Source organism: Ranitomeya variabilis, chromosome 7, assembly GCF_051348905.1.
Source record: "Ranitomeya variabilis isolate aRanVar5 chromosome 7, aRanVar5.hap1, whole genome shotgun sequence".
Taxonomy (NCBI): Eukaryota; Metazoa; Chordata; class Amphibia; order Anura; family Dendrobatidae; genus Ranitomeya; species Ranitomeya variabilis.
In genome coordinates this window covers 45,208,438-45,223,434 of record NC_135238.1, presented here as the reverse complement: position 1 = coordinate 45,223,434, position 14,997 = coordinate 45,208,438, and the positions used below count along the sequence as shown (strand labels likewise).

Sequence of the window (14,997 nt, the reverse complement as noted above, 5' to 3'; positions counted from 1 at the left end):
GGGAAATTACATCATAGACTTTTGCTCCGGCTCCATATGCTCTTTGGGAGGTTAACTTGGATTTTTTTGTTAGTAAATAAGGGGGTTGTCCACAACTAGACCACCATAAATAATAACGCCTGTACTCACCTACTGCACTGGAGGTGTCGTCACTCGCTGTCCCTGGAGCTCACGTGACGCTGGCACCCAATCAGCGCTGGCATTACTGGACCCGACTTCAGACAAATTTGAACATGGGAATGGCGCCAGCACAGGAGGTGAGTATAAGTGTTATTATTTTAGGAGGGCAAAGCTTGGGGTATGAGAAGAAGTTGTCCAAGTAGTGGACAACTTCTTAGAGGTAAGTAAAATTGATTTGAGTACATTTGTTTAGGTATGTATAGATACAAATTTGATTAGATTTTATTGACTACTGTTTTATTTGATACTTTTTTGTGTTACTGGGAAAAAGAAAAGCCATCTTGATTTGTTGATCACTGATACATGCTTTGTTCCCGTTCTGGATGTTTCATATAGAAATTAGCAAAATGTGAAATAATTTATGGAACTGTTTTCTATTTTCAGTTGAAGAAAGTAGGAAAGATTCAAAAACAAATGTCCTTTTACCTCTCCGTGATGAAGTGGAAGATAAGGAATCACCGATTGACAAAAAAGGAACTGAACATGGACTGGATAGATCTTTTGCATCTTCTGAATGTGGACAATATTTTAAAAGAAGTCTCATCCTTCCAAGCACAAGTGCATTTACAAAGATATAAAGACATTCTCATGTTCAGAATGTGGGAAATGTTTTGCCTATTAATCACTTCTTGCTATACACAAGAGGGTTCACACAGGAGAGAAGCCATTTTCAGAAGGCAGGTCTTAGTATGCATCAGAGAACTCATGCAGGGGTGAAGCAGTTTTCTTGCTCACGGTATGGAAAACTGTTTACTTGTAAATCAAAATTAGTTGATCATTTAAGAACGCACACAGGGGAGAAGCCATTTTCATGCTCAGAATGTGAAAAAAGTTTCACCCGGAAATCATATTTGGATGATCATGTAAGAACTCACACAGGGGAGAAGCCATTTTCATGTTCAGTATGTGGAAAATGTTTTAGCCAGAAAACATCTCTTACTCTACATCAAAGACTTCACACTGGGGAGAAGCCATATTTATGTTCTGAATGCGGTAAAGATTTTAAACATAACCCAGGTTTAGTGGAACATCTGATAAATGAAACACCGGAGAGACCATTTCCGTGCTCAGAATGTGAGAAAAATTTTATTCAGAAATCAAGTCTTTTGGAACATGTAAAAATTCACACAGGGGAGAAACCATATACATGCACAGAATGTGATAACAGTTTTAGGCACAAATCAAGTCTTGTAAAGCATCTCAGAACTCACACAGGGGAGAAGCCATTTTCATGTCTACAATGTAAGAAATCTTTTGCTTATAGAAAAGGTTTGGTCTTACATCAGAGAACTCACACAGGGGTGAAGCCATTTTCTTGCTCAGAATGTGGAAAACGTTTTACCTACAAATGCAATCTCATTAGACATCAGAGAAGACACATGGAAGAGAAACACCTTTAATGTTTGTTAGACATGGACAAATGCTTCGCTAAAATATAGAAAACCATCACCCCATTACTTGCCAAATTCAAATTTTTACAAGAACGGATTTTTCAGAAAAGGGCGTCCCAATATTTATTTAAAAATGACAATGACATGATTTCCTATTTTGAAACCATTCATTTTACAAACACAACACAAAAAATTGGACCTAATTATTAAAATTATAAAATCTTAGTTGCTAGAAGCTAAAGATTAGGCATCCCCAAAAAAGGACATTGGTAGATAATGGGTTAACATCAAGAGATTTTTGTGATGATCTCACTTATGGCTTTTGTGTTTTAGTTTTCCTGAATTATTTACGTAATTGTTGAGCCCTGTGTACACTACTGTACTAAAGCCAAGGAAGACACAGCCGAACTGTTGGATTAATACCTTAAGTACTGTGATCGCTAGCTACCACCACGTCTTAGTGGCTTGATGTGGGAGATAGTTAAGTCTTGCCATGGCTGGCTGATGGTCTAAGAAAGGCAAAGAGTAAGGCCGTTTTCACGCATCCATGAAACATGAACTGTTCTTGCTTCTGAAGACCTCGTCTCACCCCTCAATCTGAGTGACCTGTTTTATATAGATCTATGAAGCAATTAGCTCAGGTCAGGAGACCCAGCTTTGGGTCAAATCTTTTGGATCGAATGTTTCACACATGTGTGAAACTGAACCAAAATGTTGCCTGTCAGTTTAGTAGTGACTGACAATAATACTTTGTCAGACAAGTATATCAAGGCATTTTAGAAGTGATCAAAAGGGAAATAAAGAGTTAAAGAATTAAAAAGTAGTTCACTGTAAATAAAATAAAATATATATTTATCATAGGTAGTTTTATATTTTAAGACTAAAAAAAATTATAGTATCACTGCACAGGTTATTTAAATCACACAGTAAACAACTGAAAAACCCACCTTTTGTAGTTAATCCTGTTTTTTTTCCCCTCATGTTAATATCTCCCTCAACCCCTTCCCAAAAAAATAATGTACCCAAATATGTGTGTAATAAAAATATTATAAGTTCCAAAAAAATTAAACAATGCCGCAAATAGACCAGGACAAAATGGTTGGCACCTTTTTTTAAAGTAAGAAAAACTCCCAATGGTCACTGAAATCATTTGAAACTGACAACAGTAATTTTCTATTGAATTTTAGTAAATAATAATAATTATAAATCAGACTTTGTAGCAGAATTCTGGTCCTACAGGAAAATTGGGCTGTTGACAACATTTTTCATGTTGAACTGGGGTCTCTATATAATAGTGGCTGGAGTGGAAAAAAACATTTTTTTTTGCCTCTGTTGTAAAGATATTAGCAATCAAATATTTGGCAACTAATGAGTTAACTTTAGTTAAACCAAATTTTTTTTTCAGATAGTTTTCAGTGGGGCGTTTACTTCTTTTCCCAGTATGACATTGATCAATCGTATGCAGGCATCATCACGCGTCCTGCGGTTCTATGTTACTACCTGCATATGATTGGTCAGAGTCACACAGGGAGAAGTAACTGCCCCTAGTGAAAACTGTCTGAAAACACTCACTTGGATTTGGCTAAAGTTAACTCATTAGGTGCCAAATATTTCATAGCTGGTATCTTCACAACAGAGAGACTAAATAAAAATTATAAAGAAATATGCTCCGCATATTACATGGCTTGTCCAATTCAACATAAAAAACTGATGAAAGGCCTCTTTTCAAGAAAACAAAACTATTAAAAATGCCCTGGAATAAAATTATGGTTCCTCTAGAAAAGATTGAAATTAATTTTACCATGTGGAGAAGTGAAACTACAGAGTGTCCTGTAGTTATCACAAGTGTCTGCAGACTTGTAATCAGTCAGTCGCCTATTTACAGGGTAAAAAGTAGTCACTGTGCTGTTTGTTGTCATGGCGTTTACCACACAGAACATGGGGCAAAGAAAGCTAAGAAGAGAGTGGTCTCAGGAGATTAGGAGAACATTATAGACAAACAAGTCTCAGGTGAAGGCTATATGATGTCTCCTACAGCTGGATGTTCCTGTTACTACAGCTGCACATATCCAGAAGTGTAAGGTCTATGGGGCTGTAGCCGTCTTCCCTGGAGGCAGCCACACGAGGAATAAGGTCACAAATTGAAGAGATGGATAATACAAAGGGGAACCACAAAACCCAGAACTTTGAAAGAGATTAGAGGAGAACTCCAAGTCCAACAGTGTGAGGTCACACCAAGTGGCATGAAAATTCAACTCAGACGCAGTCACCATAACATTTAATTTCACCCCAATGTTTTTTTTAAATATGAGTTTGCTGTATCAAAACATTATCTCCACAAAATACAATAAATTTGGGCTAAAAAATTGTTTGTGCTCAAACCTGGTGGGGAAGGCTTTTTGGTACAATAAATAATGGCGGCTATGTATCTTCCATAGAGCCTGAGTTCACACAATTCTTTCTCAAGAGGAGGCCTGGCACCAACTGTAGTGAACTTGGACATATGGGAGTACCATTTCCATGTAACTGAACGATTGAGCGCATGTTTCTTGGACACATAAAATAAGAACTGACAATGCACTGGTGATAGAGGAAGGAGTGTGTGGAGCAGACTGGTTACGAGGAAGATGATCAAGAGGAGAGGAAGAACATGTGTGTGTGAAATGGTCAGCGCCCCCACTCCCACCTCTTTCCTACTAGGAGGTGCTCCCTGGGTCCATGTGTGACTACCACTGACAGTGTCCCTACCACTTCAACACAGATTGGCATTAAAATTGTCATGCCCATCTCCTCCATATCATTTTCTGACAATAAAGGCTGACTGACTGAACAGCAATCTAGTCTGAACTGGTGCATAACCAAAAAAGTCTTGCATAGCAAATAGATCAATGGCTGCACTCAACTGTACTTAAGCAAGGAAATGTCCAATACATGAAATGTGAATAGCTTAATGGCTTGTGAAATCTATGAAAAAACACATGAGATGCTTAGCACAAGATTTGGCCAAAAAATGTGAGCCCATCCACCAAACATCAAGGTAATCTCAGATCGGATGGGTACCTGACTTGACTGCCTAGTGTGAACACTTACCTATGGCGGGGCATTCACCATGCTGTGATTTTAACTACATCCAAACACAGTTGGTTCTGACCTTCCTATAAATGCAGGCTTTACCATGTAATTAGCCATAGGTAAGTGTTCACACTAGGCAGTCAGGTCAGGTACCCATCCGATCTGAGATTACCTTGATGTTTGGTGGATGGGCTCACATTTTTTGGCCAAATCTTGTGCTAAGCATCTCATGTGTTTTTTCATAGATTTCACAAGCCATTAAGCTATTCACATTTCATGTATCGCACATTTCCTTGCTTAAGTACAGTTGAGTGCAGCCATTGATCTATTTGCTAATAAAGGCTGACTGATCATGTCTTCCAAAATCTCAACTAGAAGAACATTTTTTTGGTGTATTATGTTCCTTAACCTCCAGGGAGCTGTTGGCGTTTGGACTTTGGGGCAGAATAGAAACAGGTGTCATTAACAGATTGGACATTTTGCTCTGCACAACATTAAACGATGTGATGGCTGAGGAGGTAAACTCAGCAGAAACGCTGACTCCAGCTGATGATGTCGCTGTCAGAGGCTACATTATCCTGCTGTGCTTAAGGTGAGCAATAGCACACATACACCATCACATCATTCACGTTCTCCTCGCTAACCTGACTGCCAGAATTTGTAAAAGAGGCCAAATGTGACTAGTGTTTGGTAATACTGAAGGTTTCTAACAGCACTGCCAGTGGTGTGAGAACATCTGCTGTCCTTGATATTGTTATTTTTTCTATCTCCCTGCCATGGCCGTTGCCTATATTTTGTTTAGGTTTAGCAAACATTTTTTTGCGAAAGTATAAGGTTTTATTTGTTTCTAAGCTTTTCGCAATTTTCATGTTTTACAATCTTATTCCCTTAAGCCATAGAGATATGTCACACAAAATAGTTAATAACTAACATTTCCCACATGTCTATTTTACATCTGCATCATTTATGAAACATATTTTTTTGCTGGGAAGTTAGAAGGCGTTGATCAGCGATTTCTCATTTTTCCATCAAAATGTACAAAAGCCCTTTTTCTTGGACCACCTCACATTTTTAATTGAATTTGAGGGGCCTATGTGACAGAAAATGCCCAAAAGTGACACCGTTCTAATAACTGCACCACTCAAAGTGCTCAAAATCATGTTCAAGAAGTTTATTAACCCTGTAGGTGCTTTACAGGAATTAAAGCAATGTAGAAGGAAAAAAATTAACATTTTATTCTTCTTTATAAAATTGTTGGTTTTGACCCAAATTACTTATTTATACAAGGGCAAAAGGAGAAAATGGACCCCAGAATTTGCCAATACCCCATATGTAGTGGAAAACTGCTGTTTGGGTGCACGGCAAAGCTTGGAACGGAAGGAGCACCGTTTAACTTTTTGAACAGAAAATTGGCTGGAATCAAGAGTGTTTTCAGAGCCCCTTATGTGCATAAACTGTGGAAACTCCCGATAAGTCAGCTTATTTTGTAAACTATACCCCTCAAGGAACATATTTAGAGGTGTGAGCACCTTGACCCCAGAGGGGCTTCATATAATTTTCTAATGTTGAGGCTCGAAATTGAAAAAAAATTAACTTATGCCATAAAAGTGTTGGTTTTGCCCCAAATTGTTCATTTTCACAAAAGTAACAGGATAAGATGGACCATACAATTTGTGGTGCAGTTTATTCTGAGCACACTGATACCCAGTATGTGTTAGAAAACTACTGTTTGGGTGCACGCCAGGTCTTGGAAGGAAGGAGCATCAACTGAATTCTGGAGCTCAATTTAGGCTGGAATAGATTGCGGATGCCATGTCACATTTGACGAGCCCCTGACAGGTTAAAACAGCAGAAACCCCACAAGTGATTCCATTTTGGAAACGAACACTCTTGAGGAATTCATCTAGGGGTGTAGTGAGCATTTTTATTCTTCAGCTGATTCACAGAATTGAATAACATTAGGCTGAGTAAATGGAAAGTTAACATTTTTTCCACTAAAATTTTCTTTTGGTACAAGTTTTTAATTTTCAAAAGGAATAATAGGAGAAAATGAATGGTGGAATTTGTTGTGTTACTCGTCCTGAGTACGCCGATACCCCATATGTGGTCAAAAACTACTTTTCCGGCACAATGCAAAGTTCAAGGGGAAGAGGCGCCATATTAGAATTAGATCTTACTAGAATGGTTTGCAGGTGCCATGTCACATTGGCAGAGCCCCTGAGGTGCTAGAACAGCAGAAACCCCAATGAAGTCATTTAAGTTTCCAAACTACACACTTGATGAATGCATCTAGGGGCGCAGTGATCATATTGACACCACATGTGCCTCACAGAATTAAAATAACTTTGGGCAGTGAAGAAAGACTAATTACATTTTTACCACTAAAATGTTGTTTCAGCCCCAAGTTTTAAATTTTTATACGGGCTAATAGTAAGAAATGAACCTGACAGTTTGTTTGACTCCACACATAAGACCTCAGGAGTGGACATGGATGTCAGACATATGTACCATCCTCCAAAACTTTGAGGACTCAACCAAGATGGTGAGCGGCGATGATACAATAATTAGCATCACCATCCCACTTCTCTCTGTTCTGAAATGCTCTCTGCTCACTATCAAAGAAGATGCGTTGCAGTCGGAGATTGATGAGATGGAGCAAGGAACCATACATGGTGAATACACACAGCCCACCCACATCTCATCTCAACGTGGATAGGGTGACAATGAGGAAGAGGAGGAGGCGGAGGAAGAACAGGAGCTACTTTCATGCAATAGATAGTACTACTAGCACAGCTGTCATACCGTCTGTTCAGCATGGATGGCCTGAGGACAGGAAGGAGGAGGACAGAATTTTCAGTCATCCTCTTGGTGAGGACACGGAAGTCTTGCCTGTTAGCAGTCTGGCACACATGGCTGAGTTTATGTTACGTTGCCATTCACGTGACCCTTGCTTTCTCAAAAGTTTGGGTAGCAGTCATTACTGGTTGGTGACACTTCTAGACCCACACTACAAAGAAAACTTTCTATCTCATATTCCAGAGTCAGACAGGTGTACTAAAATGGTGCAGGACCAGAGGGCTCTTGTTGCGGAATTATTTAAAAAATTCCCATCTGAAAACGCTGGCAGCAGACATCACAGTTCGTTGCACAACCAAGGACGACAGGCGAAAGAGACACAACTCCGATCCAGCTCAAGTTCTGGGAGTTTTCTCAGACCCCACATCGTATAGGCCCTGAGGCACGGGGTACTCTCACAAGAAGTGCAAAGTTTTGGAAGATGCTGAGGGAGTACCTTGCTGACCAAACCAAAGTCCTCCGTGATACCTCCATGCCTTATAATTATTGGGTATCCAGGCTGGACACGTGGCATGAACTGGCTATGAATGCCTTGGAGGTCCTGGCCTGCCCTGCCGCTAGCATTTTGTCAGAGTGGGTATTAAGTGCCGCTGGGGGAATTATAACTGATAAGCGCGTCCACCTGCCAACTGAAAATGCTGACAGGCTGACTCTTATAAAAATGAACAAGGGATGGATTGTGCCAGACTTCTGTACACCACTGAGCGATATCAGCCAAACATAACCTCCAATACAGTGTCTTTTTTTGTTAACGCTATTACCATGCACCTCTTTACACCCAAACATGGGTATACAGTACACTTCGTGATTTCAACTTTTTTTCTGTTGTCATTCTCCTTCTCTTCATCCTCATCACCCACCACTAGGGTTGAGCGACTTTTATTTTTATAGGATCGGGTCGGGTTTCACAAAACCCGACTTTCTCAAAAGTCGGGTCGAGTGAAATCGGCCGATCCTATAAAAATGTCGGGGTCAGCCGAAACACGAAACCCAATGCAGTGCAATAAGATACTATGGTTCCCAGAGTCTGAAGGAGAGGAAACTCTCCTTCAGGCCCTGGGATCCATATTAATGTGTAAAATAAAGAATTAAAATAAAAAATATTGATATACTCACCTCTCCGACGCAGCCTGGACCTTACCACTGGTAACCGGCAGCCTTCTTTGTTTAAAATGAGCGCGTTCAGGGCCTTAGATGACGTCACGGCTTGTGATTGGTCGCGGCCGCCCATGTAAACGCCAAGCGACCAATCACAAGCCGTGACGTAATTCTCAGGTCCTAAATTCCTAGAATTAGGAATTTAGGACCTGAAAATTATGTCACGGCTTGTGATTGGTCGCGTGGCGGTCACATGGGCGGCCGCGACCAATCACAAGCCGTGACGTCATCTAAGGCCCTGAACGCGCTCATTTTAAGCAAAGAAGGCTGCTGGTTACCAGCTGTAAGGTCCAGGCTGCGTCGGAGAGGTGAGTATATCAATATTTTTTATTTTAATTCTTTATTTTACACTTAAATGTGGATTCCGATACCGATTTCCGATATCGCAAACATATCGGAACTCGGTATCGGAGTTCCGATACCAGATTCAGAAGATCGCCGACCTCATGGCCGACCCCACACAGGGGTCGGGTCGGGTTTCATGAAACCCGACTTTGCCAAAAGTCGGCGACTTCGGAAAATGGCTGACCCGTTTCGCTCAACCCTACCCACCACCACTATATCACCATGGTGATCGTAGTCTGTGATGGAACAGCCACGTTATTGTGTTAAAGGGTGTTTTTGATGCCCATAAAAAAAATGTTTACAGTTTTTCTTTTCTTTTTTCATTGGATTGTTATGTACTTTTTTGGCTGTGCACCCGGAGTGCCCTTGCATGGATGAGTGGGTAGTTATACTGGAGCAGCTTTACAAGGCCCACCGTAAGATGATCGCATAAGGCAGCAGTGTGGGCACTATACTTTTTCTCATTGGACATTGTGTTAAAGGGTGTTTATGATGCCCGTAAAAAATATATTTACACAGCATGTTGATGTGTACCCCCCAGGGGCACATTTTTTTTTTATGAAGCCCTCCTCCACGTTTCATCCTAGGGGAATTGGGGTGCATGCAAATTTGGAGCAGGTCTGGCATTCACTGCATAGCCAAACAGTATGAGAGACCCAGTTCCTAATAATGGGAACTGCAGGGGTTTGTTACGCTGCTTCAACAATGCAATTCTCCACTTTTGGGTCTTCATCCTCAACTCTGCAATTCTCCAATGCAGGTTCTTCAGGCTTAACACTGCAATTCACTGCATAGTCAAACAGTATGGGAGTACCAGCTTCCTAATAATGGGAACTTTGGTGTCATGTGGCCATCCACTGCGTCGGTTCAAAGGGTTATTGGGGTGTAACTTTGGGGCAGGGCAGGCCTTGCATTCAATGCATAGGCGAACATTATGGGAGTAGCAAATTAAGAAAAATGGGAACTTTGGTTTCATGTGGCCTTCCAGGACGTCAGTTTTTTGGGTTATTGGGGTGCATCTAAATTTGGAGCAGGCTTTGCATTCACTTCATGGGCAAATTGTACGGGACTAGAGAAATCATAATAATGGGAACTTTGGTTTCATGTGGCCATGCACCACGTCTCTTCAAATTGTTTTGGTGGTTCGTGTAACTTTGGTGCAGGCCAGACCTTGGATTAAATGCATTGGCAAACAGAATGGGAGACCCACTTCCTAATAATGTGAACTTTGTTGGTTGTCAGCTTCAACAATGCAATTCTCCACTGCTAGTTCTTCAGCCTCAACACTGACATTCTCCAATGCAGGTTCTTCAGGCTCAACACTGCAATTCACTGCATAGGCAAACAGCATGAGAGTACCAACTTTCTAATAATGGGAACGTTGGTTTCATGGGGCCTTCCAGGACGTCTGTTTTTTGGGATACTGGGGTGCGTCCCAATTTGGAGCAGGCCTTGCATTCAATTCATGGGCAAACTCTAGGAAAGTTAAAAAATCTAATAATGGGAACTTTGGTTTCATGTGGCCATCCACCATGTCTCTTCAAACTGTTTTTGGGGTGCGATAAACTTTGGGGCAGACCAGGCCTTGCATTCAATGCATGGGCAAACAGTATGGCAGTACCAAATAAATAAGAATGGGAACTTTGGTTTCATGTGGCCTTCCAGGATGTCTGTTCAATGGGTTATTGAGGTGCGCCTAAATTTGAGTCATGCCTTGCATTCAATGCGCAGTCAATAATAGTACAGGATACACACTGTTTAATAATGGGAACAACAAAGCCCAGCCAGCTGATGGCTCTCTAAGAATAGGGAGGACACACTGCTGTCCCTTTAAGAAGATTAAAGTCCGCCTAATGGCCCTCCTCCTTTAACAGTCTCACCTTCATAACTGAAACGGGATGTGTCTGATGATGTGTCAAACACCACATGGCCAGCTAAGGTTACATAGTTACATAGTTATTAAGGTTGAATGAAGACTTTAAGTCCATCTAGTCCAACCCATAGCCTAACCTAACATGCTCTAACATGTTGATCCAGAGGAAGAATCCGCGTCTGTTATTATGCTTAAACCTTTTTTCCTCCAGACGTAGAGGATGCCCCCTTGTCCCTGTCTCAGGTCTGTGATTAAAAAGATCATCAGAAAGGTCTTTGTACTGTCCCCTCATATATTTATACATTAACATAAGATCACCCCTTAGTCTTCGTTTTTCCAAACTAAATAGCCCCAAGTGTAATAACCTATCTTGGTATTGCAGACCCCCCAGTCCTCTAATAACCGTGGTCGCTCTTCTCTGCACCCGCTCCAGTTCAGCTATGTCTTTCTTATACACCGGAGACCAGAACTGTGCACAGTATTCTAAGTGTGGTCGCACTAGTGACTTGTATAGAGGTAAAATTATGTTCTCCTCATGAGCATCTATGCCTCTTTTAATGCATCCCATTATTTTATTTGCCTTTGTAGCAGCTGCCTGACACTGGCCACTGAATATGAGTTTGTCATCCACCCATATACCCAGGTCTTTTTCATTGACTGTTTTGCCCAGAGTTTTAGAATTAAGCACATAGTTATACATCTTATTACTTCTACCCAAGTGCATGACCTTACATTTATCCCCATTAAAGCTCATTTGCCATTTATCATCCCAAGCTTCTAGTTTACATAAATCATCCTGTAATATAAAATTGTCCTCCCCTGTATTGATTACCCTGCAGAGTTTAGTGTCATCTGCGATATTGAAATTCTACTCTGAATGCCCCCTACAAGGTCATTAATAAATATGTTAAAAAGAGGGCCCAATACTGACCCCTGTGGTACTCCACTGCTAACCGCGGCCCAGTCCGAGTGTGCTCCATTAATAACCACCCTTTGTTTCCTATCCCTGAGCCAGCTCTCAACCCACTTACACATATTTTCCCCTATCCCCATTACTCTCATTTTATGTAACAACCTTTTGTGTGGCACCGTATCAAAAGCTTTAGAAAAGTCCATATACACTACATCCACTGGGTTCCCTTGGTCCAGTCCGGAACTTACCTCTTCATAGAAGCTGATCAGATTAGTCTGACAGGAACGGTCCCTAGTAAACCCGTGCTGATACTGGGTCATGAGGCTATTCCTCTTCAGATACTCCAGTATAGCATCCCTTAGGCCATGTTCACACTTTGCGGTTTTTACCGCGGAACCGCCGCGATTTTGATGCTGCGGTTCCGCAGCAGTTTCCATAGCGTTTACATTAACATGCAAACCCTATGGAAACCGCAAACCGCAGTGCACATGCTGCAGGAAAAACCGCGCAGAAACGTAGCAGTTTACAACCCGCAGCATGTCACTTCTTTGTGCAGAATCGCTGCGATTCTGCACCCATAGGAAAGGATTGAACCACTTACTTCCCGCATGGGGCTGTGCCCACGTTGCGGGAAGTAAGCGGATAATGTGCAGGTGGTACCCAGGGTGGAGGAGAGCAGACTCTCCTCCAGGCCCTGGGAACCATATTTGGGTGTAAAAAAAAGAATTAAAATAAAAAATAATGCTATACTCACCTCTCAGCGCTGCCCGCGGCGTCCGGTCTGGGTTGATGTGCGAACAGGACCTGCGGTGACGTCGCGGTCACATGACCATGATGACGCCGTGGTCACATGACCGTGACGTCACGAAGGGTCCTTCTCGGCACAGCATCTTTGGAAGCGGACCGCCGAGTGCAGCGCCGAGGAGATCGGGACGTCAGAGAGGGTGAGTATAGCCAATTTTTTTATTTTAACATTATACTATTGATGCTGCATATTGCTGCACATGCAGCATCAATAGTATAGGCGGAAACCCGCAGCGGAAACCGCGGAACAAACCGCGATAAATCTGCAGGGATAACCGCAGCGGGTTTGCCCTGCAGATTTATCAATTCCGCTGTGGGAGAACCCGCAGAGCACACCGCAAAGTGTGCACATAGCCTTAGAATGCGCTCCAGGATTTTACCCACAGTAGAGGTGAAGCTTACTGGCCTATAATTTCCGAGTTCAGTTTTTGTCCCCTTTTTGAATATTGGCACCGCATTTGCTATACGCCAGTCCTGTGGTATAGACCCTGTTATTGTGGAGTCTTTAAAGATTAAAAATAATGGTCTATCAATGACTGTACTTAGTTCCTGCAGTACTCAGGGGTGGATCCCATCCGGGCCCGGAGATTTGTCCATTTTAGTGATTTTTAGACGCCGCCGTACTTCCTGCTGGGTTAAGCAGGTGACATTTAATGGGGAATTTTTGTTATCACTGATCATATTGTCGCTATGGGATTTTTTTGTGTTAATACTGATGAAAAAAGTCATTTAGCATATTGGCTTTTTCCTCATCCTCATCCACCATTTCCCCCAGACTATTTTTAAGGGGGCCAACACTTTCATTTTTTAGTTTCTTACTATTTATGTAGTTAAAGAATATTTTGGGATTATTTTTACTCTCTCTGGCAATGAGTCTCTCTGTCTCAATCTTTGCTGCCTTGATTTGCTTTTTACAGAATTTATTTAATTTTCTGTATTTATTTAATGCCTCCTCACTACCTACTTCCTTTAATTCTCTAAATGCTTTCTTTTTGTCCCTTATTGCGCCCCTTACAGCTCTATTTAGCCATATTGGTTTCCTCCTATTTCTAGTATGTTTATTCCCATACGGTATATACTGTGCACAGGTCCTATCCAGGATGCTAATAAACGTCTCCCATTTTCTTTGTGTATTTTTATGTCTCAGGATTAGTGTTGAGCGATACCGTCCGATACTTGAAAGTATCGGTATCGGAAAGTATCGGCCGATACCGGCAAAGTATCGGATCTCACCTATTCCGATACCCATGCAAGTCAATGGGACACCAAGTATCGGACAGTATCCTGATGGTTCCCAGGGTCTGAAGGAGAGGAAACTCTCCTTCAGGCCCTGGGATCCATATTACTGTGTAAAATAAACAATTAAAATAAAAAATATTGATATACTCACCTGTCCGGAGGCCCCTGGACATCACCGCTGGTAACCGGCAGCCTTCTTTGCTTAAAATGAGCGCGTTCAGCACCTTCCATGACGTCACGGCTTCTGGTTGGTCGTGTGCCGCTCATGTGACCACCAGGCGACCAATCACAAGCCGTGACATCATTCTCAGGTCCTAAATTCTTAGGAATTTTTATCCATATTGTCTATGGAGACAATAACATTTCCCAGTGAATGCAAAAATGAAAAATTCATCAAAAACGCTGCGTGTGAACATAGCTCAAGTGGTGGAGGAACATTTTTGTTTTGGGTTATTTATTTTGCCTAATATACAAGTCGTTACCCTGGAAAGGATGTACCTCAACATATTTCCCAGGAAAATCCATTTTGGTTTCATTTTTGTATGTTTTAATGTGCGCCTGTAAAAGTGGCGTAATACTCTGACAACATTGTTCAGAACAGTGACCTGGGAGTCAGAAATGCTTCTAGGGGTCTTCCCCATTATGTTCCCGTGTAATTTGAGAACTGTTCCCATAGATTTCTGATTCCCGGAAAAAACCTCCGGGGGGAGGGGGGGTGTCACGGCAAAAAAACTCAGGTTTCCTAGGCTTATATTGGGCTCGTTGCTCATGTTGAGCACCCAAGCATTCCAATCTGCTCGACCCGAGCAACAAGCACCCGAGCATTTTCTGCTCGCTCATCAGTAGTCCTAATATTTCCGGTACCTGAAAAAAACGGTACCGGAGATGTCAGTGACATATACATTTATTACAGTAATGTAATGGTAAACCCACATGTAAGGGTAAACCTCAAACCCTACAGAATCCCCGAACCACACCAGGAGATAATCTGCAAGGAGGTGAAGAGAATGCTGGACCCCGGGGTGATAGAGGAATCAAGAAGTGGCTGGTCAAGTCCTCGTCCTCGTATCGAAGCCCAATGGCGAGTAGCGATTTTGTAATGACTACTGCAGGCTCAATGAGGTGTCCAGTGTTGACGCGTACCCAATGTCCGGCATGGACGAACT

At 41.9% G+C, this 14,997-nt stretch overlaps 1 pseudogene; it reads left to right on the top strand.

Moving 5' to 3' along the window:
- The first annotated feature begins 233 nt into the window (after nt 1–233).
- The window catches only part of LOC143786216 (uncharacterized), a 47,301-nt pseudogene continuing 32,537 nt past the window's right edge, over nt 234–14,997 (top strand).